Genomic DNA, 11,936 nt, shown 5'->3' on the forward strand with positions numbered 1-11,936 from the left:
TTTTCAGCAGATTTATTACCATCTAAACTTCTATGCTTTCACTGAACACATTTGACTTGCATTAGACAGACAGGGAAGGCTGAGTTAGGATTTATTTTCCTCCTAACCCACCCAACATGGAAGTGTTTAGGAACCCTAAATGAAATAAGGCAGTGAAGTACCTTAGCCTAGTATTTGGCCCAGGATGTTCACTGAAAAGCAAATGTTGGTTGAACTATCAAATGTCTGCTGATGGCTTCTAGATCTGTGTTTAAAACCCCAACCTCACTCGTGCATTCCATTCGCTGTTCCAACTGCCTTTTGGGCATTTCTACCAGGATCCCTGGCAGACATTTCAAGAGCAGCCTGTGCAAAACTGAACACATTATCTACCCTAACAGACTTGTTCCTTTTCCTGTATTCCTGGTTTTAGTCAGTAGTTCCACCCTCACCAAAGTCTACCAAGCCTGAAAACTCAGTCACACTTGACTCCTCCTTCTGAATTACCCACACATCACATCATCTGAGTCCTCTGATTCTATCTCAGACAAATTCCTGCGTGCATTTCCTATACTCTGTGAAAGTACTATGAGGACATAGAGGTGAATATCTATTTCAGCATTACTGCGGGCAAAGGATTTTTATGCATACTGCAAAGGGCAGAAATCATAAAAGGAAAACCATTTTAAATGTAGACATATTAAAAATTACCAGAGGCAAGACAAATGGTAAATGCAAACTGAGGAAAAAATTGCAACATTTACAACAGGCAAAAAGGGAATATATTTTATATATAAAAAGCTCTTATAAATTATTTTAATACATCCAAGTAGATAAAGGGACAGAGCTATAAATAAGCAACCACCACACAAGAAAAGTAGAAAGGCCAGTAATAATGCAAAAAATTTTTTTTCACTAGCAATAGAAGTAGGAAAATTAAACAATGAGATACCATTTTTCACTCTTCAGACAGACAAATATGTTTTAATACTAAAAATACCAGTCTTCATGAAGATGCAAAGAAATGGACACTATCATGTGATCGTGGTGGTACTATAAGAAAAAGCTGTTGGAGGGAAATTTGGTTACATGTATCAAAAACCTTAAAAACATATGTGCCTTTTGACCTAATGATTCCATTTGTATGAATTTATGATAACAAAATCACTAGAGATTTGTACATATTTAACTTCATGAATGCATATTATACTGTTGTTTGTCACAGAAAAAAATGAGAACTTCCTAAATATGCATCAGGTTAAATATCACAATGGTAGGGGTCCCGGGGCGCCTGGGTGGCACAGTCGGTTAAGCGTCCGACTTCAGCCAGGTCACGATCTCGCGGTCCATGAGTTCGAGCCCCGCGTCAGGCTCTGGGCTGATGGCTCAGAGCCTGGAGCCTGTTTCCAATTCTGTGTCTCCCTCTCTCTCTGCCCCTCCCCCGTTCATGCTCTGTCTCTCTCTGTCCGAAAAATAAATAAACTTTGAAAAAAAAAAAAAATTAAAAAAAAAAAATGGTAGGGGTCCCTGGCTGGCTCAGTGGGGGAAGCATGTGATTCTCAATCTCAGGGTTATGAATTTGGGCATAGAGATTACTTAAATAAGTAAAACTTAAAAACTTTATCATAAAGGTATAAATATATAATGGCACATTATACAATCTTTATAAATGAGGTGAAAGAACAAATACTGAATGACTTAGATGTCATAATATTTTTCACAAAATCTGAAATTGGAAAAAAATTATAAAATATTATAATACCCCATTTGGCATAATACACATACAAAAACTATGGAAAGGTATAGATCTCTGGATCATGAGGTTACTGCTTTGCTATATTATATTTTTCTACTTTTGCATATTTTCTATTTTATTTTTACTGGGAACATTATTGATTTCAAAGCGTGAAAACAAATTTTAAAAGAAATGACTATACACTGAACGGGTCTTGGCTAAAGACTCCCAGCTCCAGTTCCAGGTTTCAGCAGCAATCTTTGTGTAATAACTTTTTCTAGGCCTCTCCACCAGATGCTCTGAATCAGTGTTTTAGGTTTCAGTAGTTTTGCAGCCAACCTTTCTCATCCTGATGCCACTGATCTTATCAGTGCCAAGATGTTTGCCCTCCCAAAGTAACCTATGCACCGTTTCGCTGGTGGCTGACACTCGAGAACCTCAGACGAGGTCCCCATGCTATCCTGGAGCAGCAGCCACACCCCACACACCACCACAGCAGCCCAGGCTCGGCTCACAAGGCCCTGATGGAAGGCATCCCCACAAGCTCCAAGTGCCTGCAAGGAAACATCATCTTTCCCCCAAAGAGATGGCCCTCCCAAACCTTGATACCGTCTTCGTCTCCTTCCTGCTGGTGTCCTGCTTTTCCACTCAGACACCTTTGCTGATTCTTCCCTCCAAAATCCCTCCCATTCACCCTGTGCTTTTCATTTCAGTGTCTCATGACAGCTCATCAGCAGCTGCTTCCTAAGGAAATCTCCCTGGCTCTGTTTCCCCTACTTAGACCTATCTTACCACTCTGAGATGGATCACCTTCAAAATTACATTTTTTCAGTAGGACACTCTATTCACAACCTCTGAAATTATTTTATGTTTGAGAGGAATAAATTCTGTCTTATTTAATCTTTCTTGAGTTGTTTTCTGTTTCATGCAACCAAACCACATCTTAAGTGATAAACCTCCTAGAGTCCAACGAGGTCATTTCCCTCTGTAGCACACCCACATAACAGTGGTTCATACGTAGGTCATTTCACTGCTCTGTGTCGTAACTGAATTATTTTCGTACATTTCCTCCCAATCTATTGTACCAATCAGCACCTGGCACAGTACTTGCCATGTCACACCTGAAGGCTCCAATGGATTTGTGTCCTCTTTCAGACCGGGCTGCATTTTGTGTCCTGACTTAAGCAGACAGTAAATGTTTTAATGACAATGGAAAATATGAACCACGTGAGACCATGTCTTATGCCCGTGCCAACCCCTCTGAGCCCTGGACGCAGTAAGCTGCTTGTTTTTCCTACAAGGAACTTGAGCATTGCGGCTGGCTTCCACAGAAAGCAAAGGAGAGGGAGGCATCCCCGCACCATGAGACTATAAGTTTTAAGAGCTGTGTTCCATTTTTGACTCTCCCACGAACTCCCAGGTCAGCCTGGTTGTTTTACCCCACACCATCAGACCCCTCTTAAATACCTTCTCTAAATTGATAAGACCTTTTCAAAGATAATCTGGCCATATGCATTAAAAGTGAGTCCTGAAAATAGGCATAATTATCTAACAAATAGTAAATGCCCTTTTATCAATCGTTCCTTTTTTAGGGATCCATCCTAAAAAATAATCAGTGTTTCAAAGATTTATGCAAAAGATTTTTAGTAGCAACCCAAGTACCAATCAATAGAAAATTGGTTAAAAAGACGTCATATCCAAAAATTTTAATTGAATTTAATATTTTATAGCCATTAAATATCACATTTGTAAAAATATTTAGTGCCATGTGATGTTTAGGATATAATCTGGAAAAAAGCAAACATGAAATTACACATGAAACACATCTATGCTGTCAGTATTATCATCTGTTTGCCCACAACCCTCTGGAGAACTTCCCAGGTATAATCTGAAACCAGCCCCATACGTGGAGGACAGGAAGAGAGAAACAGAGGTAGGCCTCTCCAGGTTGATAGGTAGCATTTTTAATAAGCAAAGGGAACTTAAGTATGACGCTTGCCTTGGGTGGCAGCAAGACGAGTAGATTCCCACACCTGTCCTCCAAATCTTAGAAGTTTATGAAGAGGTCCTAACTGGGCTCAGTCAGGTATACTGTGCAGTTCTCAACACAGTAAAACTATCTCAGGGTTATGTCCTTGGAGCACCCTCTGAGAGCAGGAAAGGCAAGTAGGACCCACATTCCCAGGCTGGGGTGGGGGAGATGGGGCTCCGAGTGCCCAGTGACATTCCCATCATCCCAATTTTGCAAACATATGTGCATAATTATATGTATAGCTGGCAGGAACCTTGCCAAAATATAGACTTCATGGTGATTTTTCTTCTTTATACCTTCTCTAAATTCTCTACAATATACGTGTATTGACTTTAAAATCAGTGAAAATTAATGTATAATTATTTTGGAAATCTTTTAGGATTTACCACTTATTTTCATTTATTCTTGGTATTTTGAAATTTTATAGTATTACCCCTTAAGTCACTAAGTAATCTCATGCCCTTCATTTTGCAGAAGGATTCTTGCATTATTTCTTTGATAACTTGATTTGCCTTTTTATTTGTGTTCAGTATCTTGAAGTTTTTTTAAAATCTAACCACCATTATGAAGACTTTTTTTTTTAGGGTTTCATCCTTTTTTTCTCTTTATCTGACTTTCTAGAAAATTTTCTCAACTTGCTTCCCAAGTATTCCACTGAAAGTTTTTTATTAGCCATTCCTTTTTTTTTAATGTGACATCTTTCAAAAACATAAATATACATCTTGATCAATAAGCTCTTTTTTGTTGATTTTTTGCCAACAATATCATAGCAGCTCACCTTGGGGACAAAACTGACAAGTTTTTGCTGTTTTCTCCCTAGTTACCCAAGGGCCCTGTTTATTTCAGAAATTTTGGTTAGGAAACAGTCAAAGAAAAGAAAATATGGGCAAAAAAGAAGGATGGGAGTAATAAAACCTCTTAGCTCTGGTCCATTTAGTCTCCACTGTAACCCATTAAAGAGGTTTGGAAATATCTTTCTTTTGATCAGGGTTTAGATCCCAGATCTTTGTCAGTTGCTAGCGACCTGGGTTAGAAGCCAGCCTCCCTCAGCCAGTTCACTTTGGAAGAGAGACATTTGGCTAGACAGTTGGGATCACCTTCCCCAGGGAAGGCATTCTGTTACACAAACTGGCCCATGTTACAAGAATAGAGCCACAAGGATGACCAGAGGCCTCCCAGACATGTCTGTTGGGCTTCTTAAGGCTGGTAATTCCATGATAAAAAAAAAAAAAAAAAAAAAAAAAAAAAAGGGAGGGGAGCATCCTTAGGTTGTTGGGTACCAGAAGGCTCAGGAGGATCAGAGCTACAGAAATTCAAAATTCCAGGCTCCAGGCTCATGGAATAAGTGTTTACAGCTGTAGGTAAGAGGGTTTTCTCCTCCACTGAAACAGTCTTGTTTAGTATTCCTGGTGACAGCCATTGCTGAGTGTTTTTTGCTACTGCTTCCTTCCTTCAGTGAAATAATTATTTAACGAAGCCTTTGCTACTGACTCATTAAAGTTAAGGTACTCCGAGGTAATCAAATGCAGGCATGTGACCCTGATGAACACATACTCCAACACTCTTAGCCGTTCTGGAATAAAGTCTGTGCATCTCCAGTGAGCACTTCTTGGCTGTGCTGACCCAAGATCCTTAGGAGTGCAACAGTTCAATCAGCTGAATCATTCCTGAGTCACTCCATAGTACTTCAGTTTACTCTATGTTATATATTGTTTTGTTTTGTTTTGTTTTAATAAAAGGTTTTACAGTTCATTCATTCTCTTCCACTTAGGAACACTTTACACTGCTAGGAAGTTTTCTTGAGCCACTTTTAGAGCAGTTTCCTTGGAGAATAACCATCTGAAAGCAAGCTCCTGATGCTCCCCCATCTCCACCCCCACCAGGGTCATGGCCTCTCCAATACATGGCCAGGTCTTCCAGCTCCTGGTATGCAAGGCTGGCATTCTTTCCTGCTGATACAGACTCCTGAGGCTCAGCCCAGGGGATTAGACAGCCCCTTGCCCTCCAGAGAAAAGGGCCAAATAAATAATAATTGAAGATGAAAGGGATTTTCACAGTTTCAACTAAGGCTAAGAAGATTACATGTATTCTAACCCTAATCACAGTGGTAGCTTTATTGCCACCAGGGTTCACAGTGAGGTCACAAGTCACTGGCAGTAAATAGGGGCCTTGGAAGAGTAAGTTATGTATCAACATGCATTGTCTGCTGTTTGCTAATTAGTCAGTGCTGCCTGGCATTTATTATACAGAGAAGTTAGCAAAACTAGGAAAAACAAGATTTGGAACACTGGGCCCACAAGCATTACTGAAAAACCTGTAATTATGGGTCCCAGCAAGAGAAGTGACAGCCATCTTGGCTAAGAGAAGGAAATGTATATAGCAGACCCCTAGGACATACAAGCAGGGAGGCCAATGGGAACTCTTCACTTTGCATTCATGGCTCTTCAGACTCCACTGAAAAAGACAAATTATTTGGTCTAGTCTCAGCTCTACAACTCATTTGCAGTGTGACATTGGGCAGTCCTTGGATCTCTCTGAGTCTCAGATATTTTAGCAGTAATAGTGATATTATCTACCCTCTATAGTTATAAAAATCAAACTGGATAAATGGGTGAGCAATTATTTAGGAAATTAAAGAGATTACTATACAAAAGTGAGTCATGATTTCTCAGTACTCCTGTTGCCCCCACTATAAGACCAAAGGAAATCTTCTATAAGACTAAATACCAATACTCTACTATAAGACCTTTATTTGGAGCTAAAAGAACTTTATTGCCCATTCGATAAAACTAAAAGACCAAAAGAATTCAACCTCCTCTAAGAAAGCATCACTGAACATTGCCAACTAGAGTGATTCTCTAGCCACTCTAAGAGTCTATAACACATGCTACTGTTGCATTAAGCAGGCCTGAGTTCAAATTGTGACTCTCCCACTCAGTATCCATATGATCTTGGGGAAGCTACTTAGCAATGTATCTTGGAGTTTTTGTGTCTGTATCCAGTATGTAATGCAACCCCATTCTTTCTTATGGCTGAATCGTACCATTATCCCCTTTTATTGAAGGAACTCAGGCTGAGAGGCTAAGTTCCTCCTCCAAAGACACACTACATGTAAATACTGAAATTGGGATTTAAACGCAGAACCATCCAGGTCTGAGGTATTCATGCTTACCGTAAAGCAATGATGCATTATCAAAAGTTCAGAGCACATAGTAGATATATGTTAAGTGCAGGCATAGGATACTGGTTAAGAGGTGGACCCTGGAGCCAAACTGCCTGGATTCATTCTGGCAAGAAACTTAGTCTCTTTGTGCCTCGGTTTCTTCCCCTGTAAAATGGAGATATAGTGCAACTTTGTTAGGTTATTCTGTGTACTGAGTTAATGCATATGAATGTTTAGAGTAAGTGTTTAACAGCAATAATTTTCTGAACGTGTGCTCACCAATCTGTACTATACATATATTACTGTCTCCTTTATGAAGGAGAAAAATGTAGTCACTAAAAGGAAATAATTCTTTCTTTAACCACACTGAGACAAATAGAGATTCTTTTTAAGTTTTTTAAATTATACATTCATTCAAGTACATTTTCAAGAAGTGTGGCAAATACAGAAAGTAGAAAAAAGAAATCATTCATAATTTCATCAGCTAACAACAATCACTGCCAACATTTTACCGCATTGTATCTTATTACTTATTTCTATATTTATTTCTCTGGAATGTATTTGTGTATGTGTAGATATGTAAATACAATTACAGTGATATCATTTAGGTGCCTTTTTTTCTTAATTTTAATCATTTACATGATTGGGATTTCCTTTGTTTCAAACATGAAACACATTTCTTCCAAATAGTCATCGTCCATTGTCCCTTAAGAACGTACTTAAGATAAAGCCCAGAAAATTATCAGTTGTGAACTCAAATAGAGCTTTTTAGGCATAACATCACTAGACTTAATGAGTTTTTTCCTATTTTTAACACATTATGTATGAAGTGATATATCCCAGGAAGTGGCATGTTAAGAAAATATCATTTCCTTTTTCAAAAGATAATAAAACATCTGTGTTTCTTTTTTTTTCCATAGTGAAATAGAGGGTAATAAAAATAGTCTTCTTGAGCTATATAAATTATCTTTCATATATTTTGGGAGTTCATCCAAAATGCAAATTTCACAAAAAATCAATGTGGTCTTTGAACATAATTTCTAGCATGTGCAAATTTTCTATATCTAATTATACTTAGCACTTAACACTTCTTATCTTAAGAGCATCAAAGCATTTCACACATCTCAATAAAGACTCAAAGTTTTTTTTCAATTTAATTAAAGATTTAATCTGGAGTGATATTCAACAAAGAAATTCTATAAAAATATCCTTTATATGATGCTACATGTAATACATGGTTAGACTCAATTTCTAGAGCACTAAAATGAATACTCTATTTCAAGATGAATATTATAGCAAATGGAACCAAACAAACCCATTTATTCTCATTTTTTACCTATGATAATTTCTATTAAAATGAAATAGATTCAAATAGCTTTATCAAGTATATTCAATTAGATAAATAAATAGGTTTAAAAACTTCACTAAATCCTCATGCTTTTCTGTCTTCCATTTAAAATACATTCCTCTGGGGCATCTGGGTGGTTCAGTTGGTTAAGCTTCCAACTTCAACTCAGGTCATGATCTCATGGTTTGTGATCTCTGTGATCTCAGAGCCCTGTGCTGGGCTCTGAGCTGATAGCTCAGAGCCTGGAGCCTGCTTCAGAGTCTTTGTCTTCCCCTCTCTCTGCCCTCCCCCACTCATGCTCTGTCTCTCTCTGTCTCTCAAAGATGAATAAATGTTAAAAAAAAATAATAATAAAATAAAAATACATTTCCCCTGTTGAGCTGCCATCTTGCGTCCTGGCTCATGTGCACCTAATCGTGGCTAGTCTGCCCTAGGCCCCCTAAGCGCCAACCCTAGTCCCCCGCGGTCCTATTTCTGCTCCAACCAGATGAACAAAACTATCATGAACCAAGAGAAATTCATCAAATTCAAGCACTAGTGTGCGTCGGTGGAAAAGGAACCAAAAGAACAAAGTGGCTCACAGAACGGCTACAGAAGATGATAAAAAAACTTCAGTTCTCCTTAAAGTTAGGGGTAAACAATATCTCTCGTATTGAAGAAGCAAATAGATTCACAAACCAAGGAACAGTGATCCACTTCAACAAGCCTAAAGTTCATGCATCCCTGGCAGCGAACACTTTGACCATTCTAGGTCATGCTGAGAGGAAATGGCTGACAGAAATGCTACCCAGGATCTTAAATCAACTCGGTGCAGACAGTCTGACTAGTTTAAGAAGACTGGCTGAAGCTCTGCCCACACAATCCGTTGATGGAAAAGGACCACTTACCACCTGAGAGAAGGAGGAGGAGGAAATTCCAGATCTTGTGAAGAATTTTGATGAAGCTTCCAAAATTGAAGCAAACTGAATGGAGTCAAGTTCTGAAGAAGACAGAACTTGAAGAAGTTCTGGGGAGCTGCTATTTTATACTAAGACTGCTTTTTAAAATTTTGTTCATGGATCTCTAATACTTTTTAAGCCCAAGCCCCTGGGACACTGCAGCTCTTTTCAGTTTTTGCTTAGACACAATTCATTCTTTGTAGCTAATTAAGCTGAAGAAGCCTGGGAATAAAGTTTGAAACAAGATTAATAAAGTTCTTTGCCTAGTGAAAATAATAATAAATAAATAAATAAATAAATAAATAAATAAATAAATAAATTTTCCCCCTGTCATTTTTTAAAAATGGTTTTCAGCCCTCTGTGGTTACTATTTTGGATATCTAATTGCTCTTTCTCAGCCAACATCTCTAAGATATGCCTGGAAAGTGGCAGTGGACATCATCCCAATTGGACAGTGATATGTACTTCTAGAGTCAGAAAGAGAAACTACCTATGCAGCCATCTAGGAAGGGAAGAATGTACAGATCTCATAAAGAGTATTCGTATTTATATTCTTTCTTAAGTCATTCAAAGAGCATCTAATCTGGAGTGTTTATGCTAAGGAGTATCTGTTAGAATTTCAATATAATCTTGGAAAATGAAAATATAGCCATTAGCATGTTTACCTGGAAAGGAATTTAGGAACTTAGAAAGCTGGAACAGAAAGAAGGAAAATAGAAAATGAGGTAGGGAAGGAAAGAAGGTGAAAGAATAGAGGACAGGTAAGAGAGAGGAAAGAAAGAAAAAAAGTGGAAAAGAGGAAGCATTCGCTATACTACTCTGTGCCAAGACTTTTGCTAGCCTTGTATCATTTAATTATTATTCTAACCTTGAATAATGGTATTACCCACATTTTTATAAAGGAGAAATTGAGGCTCACAGGATAGCTTCATTTCATAATTAACACAACCGTAAGTAATTGAGTTGGAGATTAAACCCAATAGTATCTGACCTCAAAGCCTCTATTTTTTTCCAATATATCACATTACCATTCTAGAAATTGCCTGAATGCTGTATGAGCTTATGTCCGATTTATGGAAGTAGCTCAATCTGGCTTTTTTCTAGCACACTGAAGAGTGTCTGATACACAGCAGACATTCAGAAAACATTTGTTGACTGAATCAGTGAATGAATAAATGATTCCTGAAAGCAGAAAAAAGAAATAGGAAAATGAGCTTCTGTTGTTATGAAGGAAATGAAAGGAGGCAGACACCAGAAGATGAGAACAATGCTTAGCTCTATTTTGACCTTGGAAAGAAAGTACGGCTGTTTGAATTTAGCTGAAGACATGAATTCAGAATGAGTATCGCCAAGAAGAAGAGTTTGGGCTCAGATGATCTGTAAGATAGAAAAAGCAAACAAACAAAAAACAGGAGTCAAGTTTAAAACAGAGACTAATCTGATTTTCTTTTGTTCTAGGGAAATTCAAAGGTGTGGTCATAGATTCTGAGGCTTTAGGGGATCGTCACAGACCACATTCCTACTACAAGATTAACCCTCAAAGAAACATGAATTGCAAGGGCTTCTTCAGACCTCAGCCTGCCTCCAAACTCCTATCTGACATATGTTGAGGCCTCACCACTTGGGCAGAGCTGAATCTCCCAGTATGCAGCCTGATACATCAAATGCTTTACTGGAAACTCAAGCATTCAACATTAAAACTTACTTTACTCAAAGAGATAACAGGAAGGCAGCAGGAGGTGATGCTATGTTAAATACTGTTGATGTTAATGGAAAACCCATTTGGCAACTCTACTGATTACAATGTTTGACATAGCAAATAGCAGAAAATCCAACTAAAACAACCTTTGACAATAAAAGGAATGTTAGCTAACATAGTTGAAAAGTCGAGTCATGTGGTGAAACTTGATCATGAAACTTGAAGAAGGATGTCAAGAATTCCATTTTGTTGGTTTTCCTACTCTGTCTTCCACAGTATTGGCTTCTATGCAGAAATTAGTTAGCTATTCACCAAAGTTTTCAGCCCCTTCTCCTTTAGACACAACTACCCTGTATGTATTCCCTACCCTTCTTACAGTTAGGTCTGGCCATGTGACTGAGTTCTGGCTAAGAAGAGGTGGGCAAAACTGACATGTCTACTTCTACGCACAGCCCATGCATGATTCTCCATGCTTTCTCCTCCCACAAGCTAATGGAGAAAAGCTTCAAAATCTTAGGAGCCATCTGTGGAAGATGGAAAGCCTGGGTTGGTGCAATCTGAAGGAAAGATACCTGATAATGAAGAATACTCATTTTGGACTTCATGGGAAAGGGAAATAAATTCTAATGTTCAAGCCATTGTATTACTTTATTGATTTACTCTAAAATATTGATACCAGAAGCAGAAGGAGGCCCCAAGGATGACCTAAACTTTATAAAAGTTTAAAAGTATAAAAAGGTACTTATTATAGACCTCAAATAGCAAAAAGTAAGACTGAAAGCAGCTTAACACAACAGTAGCCTAGTAATGGGTGACATTCCTACAGATTCCTTCAGATGGTTTCCAGGCTTTGTTAAGTTGAGAATAAGAGATTCGTAGATGAGAAAGCACAAAACGGAATCAGGCTTTAGACTGGTGTCTAGAAAAGAATGTTGGTGTATCTACAGTCAGATGAAACTGACTGGATGCAAGTAGATCTACTTATTTTTGAGGAAATTGAATTGCTGAAGAGGCCATGAACCGATAAGAAAAATGTCTTGAA

At 38.2% G+C, this 11,936-nt stretch overlaps 1 pseudogene; it reads left to right on the forward strand.

Annotated features, from left to right (window-relative positions):
• Positions 1–8,582: 8,582 nt before the first annotated feature.
• Positions 8,583–9,223, forward strand: LOC121039389 (transcription factor BTF3-like; annotated as a pseudogene).
• Positions 9,224–11,936: the final 2,713 nt, after the last annotated feature.

The sequence above is a fragment of the Herpailurus yagouaroundi genome, unplaced genomic scaffold (genome assembly GCF_014898765.1).
Source record: "Herpailurus yagouaroundi ecotype Mexico unplaced genomic scaffold, PumYag 180, whole genome shotgun sequence".
Classification (NCBI taxonomy): domain Eukaryota; kingdom Metazoa; phylum Chordata; class Mammalia; order Carnivora; family Felidae; genus Herpailurus; species Herpailurus yagouaroundi.